Raw genomic sequence first — 15,793 nt, 5'->3', positions numbered from 1 at the left:
TGCTTTATAGGAAATGTACTCATTACCTTACTCATGTAGCTGTAACCCCTCTGTATAGTATCTTTACAATAAAAATATATATTAAAAATTAAAAAGAAAAAGTAAAAGAAAAAAAAGAAAAAGAATTGCTTTTCTAGGGTGTGGAGATGTGTATCTCAAATGACAGAGCTTCAGCTGACCAAGAATTGTGGGGTTTGGATTTTGTGTGTATCTGTGTGTGTGTGTGAGAGAGAGAGAGAGAGAGAGAGAGAGGAGAGAGAGAGAGAGAGAATTCAGCCAGGTATACAGTTTTGTTTGATTGCTCAGATAAATGTAACCTTTTTCAAACTAGCCAATCATGTAAGAATCTGAACCTAAATTCTGACCAATCAGAAAAAAGGTCAATAACAGCTTTAAAACTCCCAGGAGGAGTCCTGGGAGCCTCTCCTTAAGAAGAGTTACATCCTGCCTCCCCTTTTGTGACAGCCTCCAGGTCAGGTCAAGCTACACCTGAGCTCCCTTGCTGCTGACAAAGGACTTAAAATTGAAGGTTAATAAGCAATACAGGAAACAGGCCCAAGCAAGAAGTACAATAACTAGGTAAACTTGTGCTTGGGCCAAGGCATGAAATTTGATGCTTAAGTACTCTCTTGGTTATTGGGTGTTCTGCCAAGTTTCTGTTAAATTGAATTTCTGTCAAGTGTGTGACTGAGGTGTATAGGAGACATAAAGAGAATGCAGTCTTGAGTCCAGATTTGTGGTTTCATTCTGATTCTAGGGATGAACAAAATGTTGGAGACAAGGGAAATAATCTCAGGTTGTATAAGAAACCTGCACTAGCCCTGTCTCCCAGTTTCCTGGTGCTTCGGGCCTGCCAAATGGGAAGGGGAGACACAACATGGCTGCAACCATGAATTCCAGTGCTAGCCTCCCTGTTCCACTGCCCGACTTGGGCAAGTAACTCTGCCTGGCTTACATCTGTATGTAGTCTGAGGAAACACGCGAATTGAGTTTTAATAGGTCATGGGCCTTTGGGCCTTTTTTTACAACCTGGAAGCCCTCTAATTTTGAGAATTCCTCCTCTCTTGAGCACATGGAATTGTGTGGAATGAACAAGGTATGCAACAACTGAAGAAGAAAATGAAGATATAGACTGAATTAAATTTAAAGTTGTTTCTATGAGATTCAGGTTTAGCTCCTCCAAAGATGTATGAATCTTATCTACTTGTTCATAAAGGAAAATGAAATGTTAGTAAAAATCATCCATTCAAGACAATAATGGGAAAACAAAATCACAAATAAAAATTATGTAACCACAGTTGAGAAACTGATGATTGATGACAAGAAATATTACTTATCTGGGAGAAACCCAGATATGTGTGACCCTACCATTGACCATTACTCTCGAGTCCATGGGCTCTGGTCTACTACAAACAGCTGAAGAGAGTTTTATTGCTAGATCTCAACAGTATACATGGCATCTTCTTACATCACATTAGGCTGGATCCTCACAAACCCCAGCAAACCCCCATCGTTTCTACGGTCTTATTTGGCACATCCACAAGAGCAAAAATGCTGCGGGAGAAGCCTCAGACATTGCCATTGCCTGGGAAAGGAAATGAGAAGAAGGGTGGAGAGCATCGTGAACTCAAGGGCTTACTGGGGCTTTCAGAAGAGGAAACAGAACTTGATAACCAGACAGAGTTCAACACTGCCCACAACAAGCAGTTTTCAACCTTCACCACTGAGAAGAGAAATCCGGACATTCAGAGACCAAAGAGGAAGAGGAGGAACTCGCGAGTGACGTTCAGTGACAAGGATGAAATCATCAACCCAGAGGCTGTGGATAACTCAGTTGGTCACTACCCGAACATGGTGCAAATGGCAGTGGTCTCAGTAAAGAAGAAGTGGGAGGAAGTCCATGGCTCCCTGGGCCTGGGAGAGTCAGGCAGCGGACGCAGACAGAACTTTGCCTTCAGCAGAGGACTTTATGGGGGCTTGCCACCCCCCCCCCACACACACACTCACAGGGAAGCAGTCTCTCAGCAACATGGCATCCATGGGATGGTGCTCATCAGCGGCTTGCCCATGCCATACCCAAACCTTGCCCCAGATGTGGACTTGACTCCTGTGTGCTGTCGGTAGTGAACATGAACCCCACACTAAACCCTGCTGTCTATAATCCTGAAGCTGTAAACGAACCCAAGGCATGCCCGTCTAGAAGCCTACTCCTTCCTTACTGATTTGATATTTCTGGTCCTGGGGAAGTGGGGATGAGGTGGGAATAGGATGGAAGGGTGAGGGAACTAATGAACTAGGGATTAAAATTTCCATGTGTGAAGTATCATCTTTGAGAATGTCTCCTGGGGTCCTAAACCATGTAATACTGAGCCTGCGGGTGGGGCTGGACTAGCCCACACCTGTCTTGAGAACGCTTTAGTGTAGCCAGAGGTTTAGTGGGTATTTTCAAGTAGACTGCCCTGGCTCTTTCTACCGCTCCTCTCCTTCTCCCTAGGGTGATTGTTGTGTGGAGTCATATGCCTTCAACTGGAATCCAGACCTGGGGTGGTGACTTGGCCTCCAAAATCCCACATAGCAAAGGAGTTGCCATGGATCTCAAGTTGACCAATTAAGCTAAGGTTTAAACTCAAAGTGTTTCTCATCTTGGTGGTTTTGAGGTCCGATAGTTAGATTTTTCTCTTTTGTCCTTTCTGTTGGAATAAGAACATTTTGATTTCCCTTCGTCTGTGACCAGTGTCCTGACACAGGTTTAAGCTTTTTAACCTACAGCATTGTTTGATCTTTACCTGTTTTTCTTGTCCAATCTAAAGCACTCCACTTGCCTAATTTAAAACTGTAATTTCAGAGTACTGTCCTCTACTCTCTAAAGCATTATTTTGCTTTTTGAGTGTGCTATGGAGCAGTTTTAAAGACTGTGATGGGTTAGGGCAGATCAAATTTAAAAAGAAGATTTTACTTGGTAAGGAATTAGTTTCTCTTAAGAAGACATTTTAGCTGTTGGTTTGGAGGCTTTTGCCTCCTAAGAAGAACCACATCCAGTCCTATACATGACCAAGACAGCTCTATGAATGTCAGGATGATGTTAACTCATCATACAAGGAACAGGGCCACACCCTGACCCTATTAAGCTGACTCTAAAAAAATCCTAATAATCCTAATAATTTCCCTGCTCCTTGGTTAAACATCACCCAGTCTATTGATTCTTTTAATATTTCCATTCAGGTGACCATCCTTGTCTCCAAGCCCTGGATGGACCCTCAAGTTGACATGGGATTGGGGGGGGGTCTCAAGCTCAGAAGCCAATCCTTTGGGTATGCTTAAAATTCAAATCATAAATTCTCCCACCCCTATAAGAAAGGGGAGTCTCAATGCTCCCTCAAATGATCCCAATTGACATATATGGGAAACTTGTTTGAATACAGTGAGAGCCAAAGCAGGCATCTGGTGTTATCAAAAAGGACCACTGCTGGGGAATTTTACGGGCCAACCAGAGTGAAATTTGTGTTTTGTTTTAATTGGTCATCACTTTCACCCTGGCATTTTGTTGATCTGACCAGTCTCAAACAAACACTTTATAGGAGATAAGGAGAGACTTTGTCCTTGGTGAGTCATTCAATCCTCAAATTTACACAGATGGTGTTTAGGTCCCCTGAGAAGAAGGAGTTCTGAACGAGTTTAAAGCTGGATATCAGATAGCAACAGGATTTAGGTGATCCAATTGCTAGCTTGAGGGAACAATGGTATGGAAAATAGAATAGAAGTGTGGCTATAGTTACCTCATTAGTGATTATGTTTGGAGTAATGACTGTGTTGTTTGCTATATTTCTTGCATAAGACATCTTATTCAGACACTTATTGAAACTGCCCTCATCAAACACTGGTTTCCTATCAAAATAATATACTACTATTAGATACTAATGAACAGGAAAGTCAAAGCTGATTTTGAAGATCTGAAGAAAGAATGTAAAATAAAAGATGTGAGAATTGTAGGAATTCAAACATTTTCTAGCAAAGTTGCTGCTGGACATAAGTATCACCATTCTAAGTTTAGCTGCCATCTTAAAAGAAGCTATTTTAGTTAAACCACATAGTGTTGTCAGAACTGTTTCTCTAGGGTATGGAGGCATGCCTCAGGTGATAATGCTCTGAGTAAGAATTGTTTACCTTTGTTGCTGTTGTTTTTAATGTACTTATAATGTACTATGTGACTTTTTTGTTTCTTTTGTATGTTCTTTCCCTATGGTATAACCCCTGTTTTCACTGTAGTTGATTCTGGTGCCCTATATTATGTATATGCATTTTTCTAATTTGGCGAGGTGAAGGGAAATAACAAAATGCTGAAACAAGGATACAGGTTGCCCCATTGTAACAATGAGATGTACAAGACACTATGTTGAAAATGAACTTTACAACTTGAGGTGGGGATGGGGGGGAGGGGAGGAAGGATTTGGGGGGGGTGGGGATGGAAGGGATGGTAGAGGAAAAACAAAGGAAGGGGTAACAATGAGCCATAGGAAATGTACTCATTACCTTACTCATGTAACTGTAACATCTCTGTACAGTATCTTTACAATAAAAATATATATTAAAATTATTTACAATAAAAAGTATATGAAAATAAAGTTTGTTTTTTTTTTAAAAAAGAATTGTTTGTCTGATAATTTGGCCAGCTTAACCTGCTTTGGGTTGATAACTCAGATAAATTTTTAACTTTCTTCAAATTTGCCAGTTGCACAAGATTGTGAAGCTAAATTCTGACCAATCAGAACAAAGGACAGCAATGTTTTTGTTTTGTTTTGTTTTCTCCCGTCTTGGGGCTTGAACTCAGGGCCTGGGCACTGTCCCTGAGCTTCTTTTGCTCAAGGCTAGCACTCTACCACTTGAGCTACAGTGCCATTTCTGGCTTTTTCTATTTATATGGTAATAAGGAATCGAACCCAGGGCTTCATGCATGCTAAGCAAGCACTCTACCAACCAAGCCACATTCCCAGCCCCCACCAATGTCTTAATAATAAAACTCGGTAGACTGCACATCCATTGCTTACTTGGTTTCTTGTGGGTGCCATGCCCTTCTTCAGAATGTGCTTTACTTTGCTGAGCTCCTTTTGAGTTCATGTCCTTATTCCTAGTTGACACTCCAACGTCCTGAGACATTTCCAGCATACCCACTCTTGTCCCATATCACTAGATTATTTTAAAAAGTTAAAATGAAACAATATACAAAATACTACCAATGTTGTAAATTAAGGCAAAACATAAATTTTGTGGAGGTAATATAACATTTAATATGGATCAGCTTATATGGAAAATGATTTGCTAGTACTCAATAAGTTATAGGAGTGCTATAATTTCACTTTAACTATAAAACCACAAAGACTAAACTAGACTGAATTAGATAAAGGAAATAGCACAAGCCCACATAACAGCATTTAGCAACAACAAAAACAAAGGAACACAAGAAGACCATGAGAACATTTACATATGTAGTGAGTACTCTTACAAGGAACACTCTGAAGAAAGGAATGCTGGGTAGGAAGTTTGTGAGGATAGGGGAAAAACTACTTTTATGGGTAGAGTCTTTGAAGTGATACAAATGCTCTAGAACCAGACAGACATGGTGACTGTTCAACACTGTGAATGTGCTGATTATTGGTGGATATTGTTGTTGTGCTAGTACTGGAGATTGAACTCAGGGCCTCAGATTTCACTTGGAGTTTTTTTGTTTGTTTGTTTGTGTTTTGGTTTTGGGTTTTGTTTTTTTTGTTTTCTGAAGGCAGACACTCTACTCTTAAGCTACTTCTGGCTTTTTGCTGATTGACTAGAGATAAGAGTCTCAGAACCTAGCATCCTGAGTAGCTAAGATTACAGATATGGGCTACCAACACCAAATTGAATTTTGTTTTCTAAAAGTAATTTTTTTAATGAGTAAAAGAAATCAATGTAGAAGTCTAAACAGTTTACTTATACCAGTACCAGTGATATTAGAAACAGAGTAATAAACCAATCTGATTAATAATTAGAAATTCATTGTTTGCCTAAGCAGTTTTTGAGAGTTTAAAGCATATTTGGTGGTCCTCTCCACGGATAGACAGCTGCTGACACTTGTGAATGACAGCATGATTTGAGTTAAAAAAGTACCAACATTGGTGCTTCTTTTGAAATTGGGTTTTCTGTAATAGTATTTTGCTATATATTTTAAACTCATATGAATTGGTATGTAGTGAATAAGAAAAATGTTCTTAAACTTAAATAAGATATAAATAACAACAATAGTATAACTATTTCACTTAATGAAAATAGTATTATTTTAAATGCTATCTCTGAGTGAATGAATGTATAACTCATATACTTTTAAAACTGCAATTAAAATCATCTAATGAGGTGTAATACTTGAAGCTGTTTTAAGGTAGATAAAGATCAGATACATAAATAAGAACTTAATCTGATCCCATGTTGGGCCTTTTTTTTCTTGCAAAAAGATTTTACTAAAATAAAGATAAACTCTTAGTGCTATTTTACAAATTCAGGTAGTATCTTCTTAATTCTTTTCTACTTTTTAAAATTGTTATTGATGATGATATACAGAGATGATACGCAGAGGGATTACAGTTACACAAGTCAAGTAATAAGTACATTTCTTTCAAACAGTGTCACCCTTCCCTTGCTTTCTCCCATTTTTTCCCTCCTGACCTCCCCTCCCCCCACCAAGTTGTTTGGCAACATTAATAGAGAAGGAAAAATGTAGTAGATTACTTGATCAGAACATCAAGTGATTTGTGTTCCTTACATTTTGGAATGTAAATGTTAACTTGATACTGTAGAAAGTGTGATCAGAATGAAAAAAGAAATTATACCTGCATCTCAGGACATCATGATTACTTGAGTGGCTGCTATAATCAGGGTCTCCAATGTGAAGAATATAAGCCAGGCACTGGTGGCTCACTACTATACCTAGGTACTCAGGAAGCTGAGATTTGAGGGCTGTGGTTTGAAAGTTCAGGCAAGGAAATCTGAGTCCAAGTATGACTCAAGTGGTAGAGTGCTAGCCTTGAGCACGAAAGCTAAGGTATAGTGCCCAGGCTGAGTTGGAGCCCCAGTACTAACACAAAGTGAAGAATCTACAATGAATAGCAAGTCACAGGGGAAGGAATACACTACATCATAAAAATGATAGATATCTAAATAAAGAAAGTTTCATGGTACTGAAATTGTTTCATAGATAAGATACTGATCTTCTGGGCTCGATGATGTTTCTCTTCTCACCTCTATTGTCCATAATTTTTTCAGTTCCTTTCCTATCTATCAAATCCCACAACTGCCCTTGTGATTTTTTCTTTGCTTTACTCAATTATTTAAAATGGATTTAATGTTTTCTCAATTGCAAACTTGTCCTTTAACTTTTCTCTTAAAAGGTATTTGCATTGTATTTATATACAACTTTTCTAAATGGCAACCCCTTTTACCACTACTTAAAGATAAAAATAAAGTTTAAAAAACGTTATTTGCTTAGAATAGCATTCACTGCTTTCTGGCATTCTGATTTAGATATTTGTCTTTTGACACTACCACTGTCCTTGGTGTGTGTGTGTGTGTGTGTGTGTGTGTGTGTGTGTGTGTGTGTGTTTTATTTTATTTTTGATTTTTGTGCTTGAACTGAGGATCTGGCCATTACTCCTGAATTTATTTTTGCTCAAGGCTAGTTAGTGTTTTATCACTTGAACCACAATTCCATTTCCACCTTTCTTTTCTTTCTTTTGTCTTTTTTGTGTGATTAATTACAGGTAAGAGTCCTATGGAATTTCCTGTCCAGTCTGGCTTTGAACCAACAATCCCCAGATCTCAATCTACTGAGTAGTTAGGATTACAGGTCTGAGCCACCAGCACCCAATGTGTGTGTGGCAATAATGCTATTGAATAGCTTGTGAACAGGGAGAGAAATACTAAATTCTACCAAGAGAAGCTTATTGAATAAAAGTAGAGAGATAAAGTAAGAAACTAGCCTTTATCAAGCAACAACTTGAAACATAAGGACTGACTGAAAACTTGGGACCATTCTTATTGTGCTCCTAAAAGCACAGATAGGCAAGTGTGTCGTCCAAACTTGTAAAGGCATTTGCAAATTATATGAGATTGGATGATAGCTGAATCCAAGATGGAGGGATTGGAATAGCAGTTAGATTCAATTCCTAGAGGGCTCAGGTAACAATGGGGACAAATGTCACAAACTATAAGTCCATCAAAACCACTCTGTCTATCAACTCCACAATAACAATAAATAAAATTTAAAACACCACCTATGGGGGAGAGGGGTCCTAGGCCCCATCTCTTAAAGTCTTCACCACTTCTCAATAGTGCCACAGGCTAGAGAGCAAGCCTTTAGCACACATATGAGCCTTTACAGGACATCTAAGATCCAGACTCTAGTACTGTGTCCACTGGATATGCTACATGCCAGGCTGTGTGTCACAGCACTGATCATTATGGTTGAGTTCACTGGGGTTGATCCTTTTAGGGCTCATATAGGCATAGATAGAGAAAAAGGATGCAATGAAATACACTGTGAACAATCTTGACAGTGGAGACTAGAGACAGAAAACCATATGGATGATACATTTATGGCAGTTTCATTTCTGTGGCTATGTCATTCAGCAGGCACCACACAAACATTTTCCCTTTCAATAGCTATCATTTAACTTCTAGATTATTTGGCATTCTGGAGAGCTTGCTACAATTAGAAGCCATTGATGGATGTTTGATCAGGCTAGAAAGTGTTTTAAAATTTTCAGTAAAATTAAAAACTTTTAAAGTTTAGTACCTTGTATAAGGGCAATAGATATAGTCAAAAAAGGTCTGTACCTAGAAAAAAAATCAAAGCAGAAAACAAGTTGGGGAAGACCTGTTTAATTTCTGTTTGTGGCTACAGTTCTGCACTGCTGAGCAAGGTGAACTTGGCTTTCTAAATTAACAATATGTGGGGACTGCTATAATTGCTGTTACTGTGTATGGAGCAGGTGAGGCTGGTGAGTAGGAAATGGACAGAAAGAAATGACCATATATACCATAAGCCAATGGAAATGAGTGTAGCTACTCAGGTCCTGTAATAAATCAGTAGAAACAGTTTCCTCTGACCAATTAGGCACTATACTTCTCACAGCTTGCCTGGGAACTGTTTTCATGTTTCAGATCTCAGTCTTCCTTTCGATCCTCCCTATGCCAATATGTCTGTGGAATGATTCTGTATCTAGTTTTATTCTTACTTAGTGTTTTCACTGTCATTCACTTAGCAATAAGCCATTCTTATGGCCTGATTAGCTTTGCCACGGTTGAGTTCTAGCTCTGTGTGAGAACTCTTCCTAAGGCAAGTTCTCCCAGTGCAGGAGGGAACATTCATTACTCTGGGTGGCCATATAAAAGGGGACTAGAAAGTTGATTCTCATGGTCTGTTAAGCAATCTAACAATCTTGATTATAACTCATTGCTGTCTTTAATTTTTCTTCATCTATGCTTTACTAGAAAAGGATATATTTTACTTTGGAGGGAAAACCCATCAACAAATCTCCAGGACTACGATGGAGCTGTTGGGCACATTAAAACTGCTATTATCCTCAATTTATAATTAAAATCTTGAGTGCATTTGCCAAAACCATTTTAAAATAATTTATACAAAAAATTAAAATGAATTTTGATAGCATTGTACATGAATGGCTCCTTTTAATATATTTTCAGAAACTTTTAAACAAATCTAATATACATATAGGAAAATACAAGTTATAGTTGTAGAGTTTGATGAATTTTAAAAAAATGAAATCATCCTCTTTGGCTAATAACCAGAGAAAAACAAATATTAGACACACTCCTCTGCTGTCTAACCCTCAAAAATAGCCACTATGAGACTTCTAATATTTTATATGGTTTTTCATGTCTTCATAATTTATGTAAGTACATTATATATATGTTCTTTTGTGTTTGACTTGTATTGTAAGATTATCTAATATCCTTTTTGCTCTAATATTCCACTTTCTGAATATGAGAAGTTGTTTCTGATCTAAGAAAATATGTTTTTGACCTAATTTGTTTATTCTTCTTTTGATGTATTATCATTCAAGTTTAATGTACTGTGAAGACTATTTCTGTGGTCAATTACATATCTACTTTTATTAATTTGTGCAACCATATCTTGGTACACATATCTACTTATCCATTGATCTTTCTGTATACTCTCTTTCTTTGTGAAATACAATGTTGCCCAATAGAGTTGAACTCAATAAACCAGTCTACACTGGTTATCCCAATTTATACTTCAATCAGTGTACATCATAAATCCATTGTTCCATACTTAATGTTTTTTGCATTCCTAATCTTAGTAATTATGCTTGGTATAAAATATTAAACACTATTGCTTTAATTTCAGTTTCCCTAATGACTATATAGTTTAGCATGTTTAAGAACCTTTTTAATTGGAAAATTTGTTATATTATTAGGTAGAACCTATTGCTTCAATTATGTATACACAAGAGAATAGATAAATTGTGATTTTTTTTATGTTCAAGGAACACAAAAGTGTTTCATACATTAATAATAATAATTTCTTGTTCATCATCTATACTCAGAATTGTAAAACTTGGTATTTCTGGTTTTTAGTCAATGTGAGATTCTACATTTCCAAAGATGAGAGAACTATTTACTAGAGAAAGTTGATTCTGATAGTTATATAAAATTTTATATCTTTTTAAAGTTTACTTTGACATACATACTTCTACTTACTTTTTTTCCCCCATAGGCCTTTACTTACTCAATTTTACTTCCTATTTTCACTTACATTTTTGTCCATAAGTCTTCATTCTACCATCTTCACTCTGTCTCCCATATAGATGGAATTATAGGCATATATCAGCTTGTTTTTGAGATGGAGTCAATTAACTATTTTGTCTAGACTGACCTTAAATTATAATCCTTCTGTCTCTGCACCTTGATTAGCTGAGGTTAGCCACCATTTCCAATCTGAAGTGAAATTTATCATATGAAATTCAATGGTAGACATTTTATATTTAGTGTCAGAGGAAACATTTGATAATTTGACACGTATAACTCCAATCTAATACGTAAAATCTGCTATTTAGAATTAAGAAACAATCATGAGAATGAAGTTATATTCAACTAACATTAAAAAAATTCTAATCTCACTGGCATAGAAGGACCTGAGGTATTTTCAAACTTAGGAAAAGTTTTATTTTTCAAAGTTTATAAATTTACCAAAACAGATCTAGATTTATAGTTAATATCAATCAAATTTATGTCTCAGCAATAGACAAAAGTAGTAGAAGCAGAAGTTTTAGAGAAGATTCTTCTAAGCCTTTCACAACCATGACAGAGGCTGGTCACTTGTGTGGTCGAAAACTTAATTATAGTGTTATCTCCCAGAGACCTTATGATCTCTGCATTCTTTTAGGTTTCACTGACATTTCTTTATTACTCATGGCTAACTGCTACCTGTCACTCCAGAAGATACTTGACCTGGACTGTCCTGTGTGGATGACATCTTTCATCAGAGCTGAGTGATATTAATGGTATTTTTGACACAGTTTAAATGAACAGTAGATTATTTAAAAAAATTAAATCAATGCTATTAAATCAAGGTCATATATTGGCATTTTATGAATAGTAAATACAGAAATATGTTTGATGTTTCACAGCCATTCATAGTATGTATAGCACTCAGGATAATGTAACACTAACTTATAAATGATCTTATCAATTCTAACTATTTATAGAAAACAGCATTTCATAAATATCAAATTATATAGTTTGTTACATTTTGGGGACTTCCTCTTTTAAAGTTTTTGATAATTAGCACCTGAACTAGTTTATTAAATAAAAACTTAAACCAAAGAGAATAGAATCACTATGCTTAGAAAGCTAAGACCATGGCCACACATAGGTTTTTCTTCCCATTTTTCTGATGAATAGTGCACTAGGAGGGGTTATGAATAAAATGGCCTTAATTGAAGATTAAACAGTCTTCTTTTATTGACTACTCATATGTGAATAATAATAAATATATTGTAGATACTTTAACAATTGAAGTGTTTTCTATGCACTTCTATTCTACTCAAAAAAATAGTTAAACTCAGAGTTGAAGGAATTTGTTTGACATCACTCAGTTTGTTAGCTGTTTACATTTATAGAGAATACCATCAATCTACTCCAGACTTGCTTCAACTCAAAATTAATATTTTGGTAGGTCTGAGATTCTGCATTTGTTTTTATAAAAATTAATATATAGTTATTCACGAGTGCTTGGACCTTTCTTTCTTTCTTCCTTCCTTCCTTCCTTTCTTCCTTCCTTTCTTTCTTCCTTTCTTTCTTTCTTTCTTTCTTCCTTTCTTTCTTTCTTTCTTTCTTTCTTTCTTTCTTTCTTTCTTTCTTTCTTTCTTTCTTTCTTTCTTTCTTTCTTTCTTTCTTTCACTTTCCTTCTCTCTTTCTTTCTCTCGCTCTCCCTCCCTCCCTTCCTTCCTTCCTTCCTTCCTTCCTTCCTTCCTTCCTTCCTTCCTTCCTTCCTTCCTTTCTTTCTTTCTTTCTTTCTTTCTTTCTTTCTTTCTTTCTTTCTTTCTTTCTTTCTTTCTTTCTTTCTTACTTTTTCTTTTTTCTTTCTTGTTTGGCATTGCCCAGCACACACAAGATAAATGTTCTACTACTGAGCTACATATTCAGCCTGCCTTCCTCTCTAATGAGCTCCCAGGTGATTCTGATGCCATGAATCTAAGAACTATACTTTGAGCACTAAGTTTAACTCTAGATTTTCTTTGCCTGAATATAGCAATTATATTTGTATGACCAGTGGAGTATCTTCTGATCTTTTTCAATTCTTCACATAATGCTAGGTCAAGCAAAAATTATATCAACTTCTTTAAACCACAGTATTTATTGTTACTCTTCATGTAAGTATAATCTACATTTTATTGAAATTTGTCTCATTTTGTTCTTTTCGATGTCACTGGTTTTGAACTTAGGAGCAAACGCTTTCTAGACTTATATAAGGTCTCCCTTGAGTACCCTTCTGAGCCATGGTCCATCTCGTATTTTAGGTTTCTTGTCATCTACAACTTTAAGTTTCTTCTCTAGAATAAGCACTGTGTTCAGCTTCCCTCCCTCCATAAGAATGGAATCTCATGGACTTTTCTACCCAAGTCTGGGATCAAAAAACAATAATGACAACCTGAGTGGTGTTTATAGCCATTTCCTTCCTCTACCTTTCTCCCGCACCATAGGGCCACATTCTTTTCATCACACCTCTTCTTTCTAAGATATTAAATAATATGTTCTGCCTTGGAGGAGGAGTAATTAGTGCCTGTCTTTATTTCTTTTTCTTATTTTTTGTATATTTGCATCCAGGAGAAAATATTAGAAAGGATCATAGAAAGCCAGAAAGTACGTCCATGTCACAGGAGTCTTTGATTGTAAGGCCATGCTAAATCCTTAGTCTCCTGGCCTGGGTAACAGTATGACTCAGTTGCTAGATAACTGTATATCCAAAAGACCAGTTCTGAAATGGAAACTTCCAGTCCAAGAAGGGGATTATAAATATACCTGGGATAAAAACTGTCCTTTGAGCCTTAACTCGCACTTTCTGACAGCTTTTTAGAATGTTCTGACACCTGTCCTACTATTTCCTATTCTCTGCTGTGTCTTTCTAAGGTAAATTAATCTCTGCAGTCAATACCTGTATGTCTCTATTGTAGTTATTTAAAAATTCATTTTGTTTGTGCAAGACCTTGGGGATCACTATGGGTTTGGAAATTAGCATAAAAATTTCATGTCTTCTATATGATAAATCTCTTTTGTGAATACCCTCAGTGATAGACAAGCCTCCAAGAGGCAGGGAGTATTCTCAGTTTTTGGTAGAAATGCATTACAATGCTTAGAAATGTTTTATAGGTCTTCAGTGTTTCAGAACAGATACTCAATAGACTGCTGTTGAATAAACTCATGAATATATAATGGTTTCCTCTGCTGTAAAAGGATTGTAAGAAATACATGATTCTCACTTGGTTCTGGAAGAAAGAACTGAAAAATAATTCCCCTGAAAAAGTTTATCAAATCTAGGCTTCATAGGATTTTTGAACCTAAAGTCAATACGTCTGCATTTCTATCAACTTCATAGGAACTCAATTGAAAACAGACATAGGTTTGTAGTGTCACTGGGTACCTGAAAGAAGTAGGTGCTAACTTTTTTCCCCCAAGAATAGACTCCACCACAAGTATTACATAGAATATAAGTCAAAATAAACAAAACTGGTCAGGCCACTGGTTGTCCATGCCTGTGATCCTAGATACTCGGGAGGCTGAGATCTAAGGATTACAGTTCAAAGGAAAGTCCATGAGATTCTTGTCTCCAATTAACTGCCAGAAAATCAGAAGTGGAGCTGTGGTTCAAAGTAGTAGAGCAGTAGCCTTGAGCAAAGGAGCTCAAGGACAGTGCTCAGGCTCTGAGTAAAAGCCCATGGTCACCACACCACCACCATCACCACCACCACCACCAACAATAATAATAAACAAAACTAAATCAATAAATTAAGATACATGGAAGTCTATGGTGACAAGCTAGAATAGCTGCTGCAAAACCTTTGAATAATGAAAATTTCAGACTGAAATACATATGAACAAAGCGAAAAAGAGGACTGGGAGACAGGGAGGGAGAAGAGTTGGAATGAGAGAGACAGAATGAATGTGTAATTAAGTGTCTAGAAAAAATTACATAAATAAGCAGAAATAAAAATGTTAGTAACCATGAATATAGGGAATAGTGTGTGTGTGTGTGTGTGTGTGTGTGTGTGTGTGTGTGTGTGTGTGTATTTTCCAGTCCTGGGCTTTGAGCTCAGAATCTAAGCATTGTTCCTGAGTTTTTTAGTTCAAGGATAATACTCTACCACTTTAGCGACAGTTCAAGCTCTGGCTTTTTGATGGTTAATGGGAGACGAGGGTCTCACAGTCTTTCCTGTACAGCCTGGCTTCAAACTATGATCCACAGATCTCAGCCTCCTTCTTTTTTTTTTTTTTAATACTTTTTTATTGTAAGAAGACTGTATAGAGGGCTTACAGTTACATGAACAAGGTAATGAGTACATTTCTTATCAAGCATTGTTTCCTCCTCCTTTGTTTTTCCTCTACCATCCCTGCCCTCCCACCTCCACAACTACACTGCACTCCCCCCGCCTCCCCCCCCCCCCGCCTAAATTGTAAAGTTCATTTTTCAACATAGTGTCTTGTACATCTCATTGTTACTATTTTGAATTTTCCCTTCCCCTTCCCCCATTAGAGAAGTATATATACAAGATGCAGGGCACTGACATGAAATACAGTGAGAACAGGGGTTATACCATGGGAGAGAAACATACAAAGAAACAAAAAATCACGTGATACATTATAATAAGTTAGGAAAAATAGCAAGCAAGAAAGAAACCACTTGTGTCTCTAACCTGGGGTTCATTTTGCTTAACATCATCTTATCTGGTCATATGTACATAGTTTTTGACCTTTTCTGCTTGTCCCAGACATATATTAGTTATTGCAAATAAGGGAAACCATGGTACCTATGTTTCTTTTGGCCTGGCTTACTTCACTTAATATATTTTTTCTCCAAGTCTTTCCATTTCCTAACAAATGGTGTGTTGTGAATCTTTCTTATGGAGGCATAGAATTCATATATATATATATATATATATATATATATATATATATGTATACACACACACACAAAGCTGGTTCAATATAAACAAATCAATTAATATAATTC

At 36.7% G+C, this 15,793-nt stretch overlaps 1 pseudogene across 1 annotated transcript; it reads left to right on the top strand.

Moving 5' to 3' along the window:
* Window positions 1-877: 877 nt before the first annotated feature.
* LOC122113934 lies at window positions 878-2,222 on the top strand (annotated as a pseudogene). The gene is made up of 2 exons (XR_006148489.1): window positions 878-999; window positions 1,304-2,222. The product of XR_006148489.1 is annotated as a nuclear inhibitor of protein phosphatase 1-like (transcript).
* Window positions 2,223-15,793: the final 13,571 nt, after the last annotated feature.

The sequence above is a fragment of the Dipodomys spectabilis genome, unplaced genomic scaffold (assembly GCF_019054845.1).
Source record: "Dipodomys spectabilis isolate Male_0828 unplaced genomic scaffold, ASM1905484v1 ptg000099l, whole genome shotgun sequence".
Lineage (NCBI taxonomy): Eukaryota > Metazoa > Chordata > Mammalia > Rodentia > Heteromyidae > Dipodomys > Dipodomys spectabilis.
The sequence above is the reverse complement of the archived record's forward strand: the minus strand, read 5'-3'. Positions and strand labels throughout refer to the sequence as shown.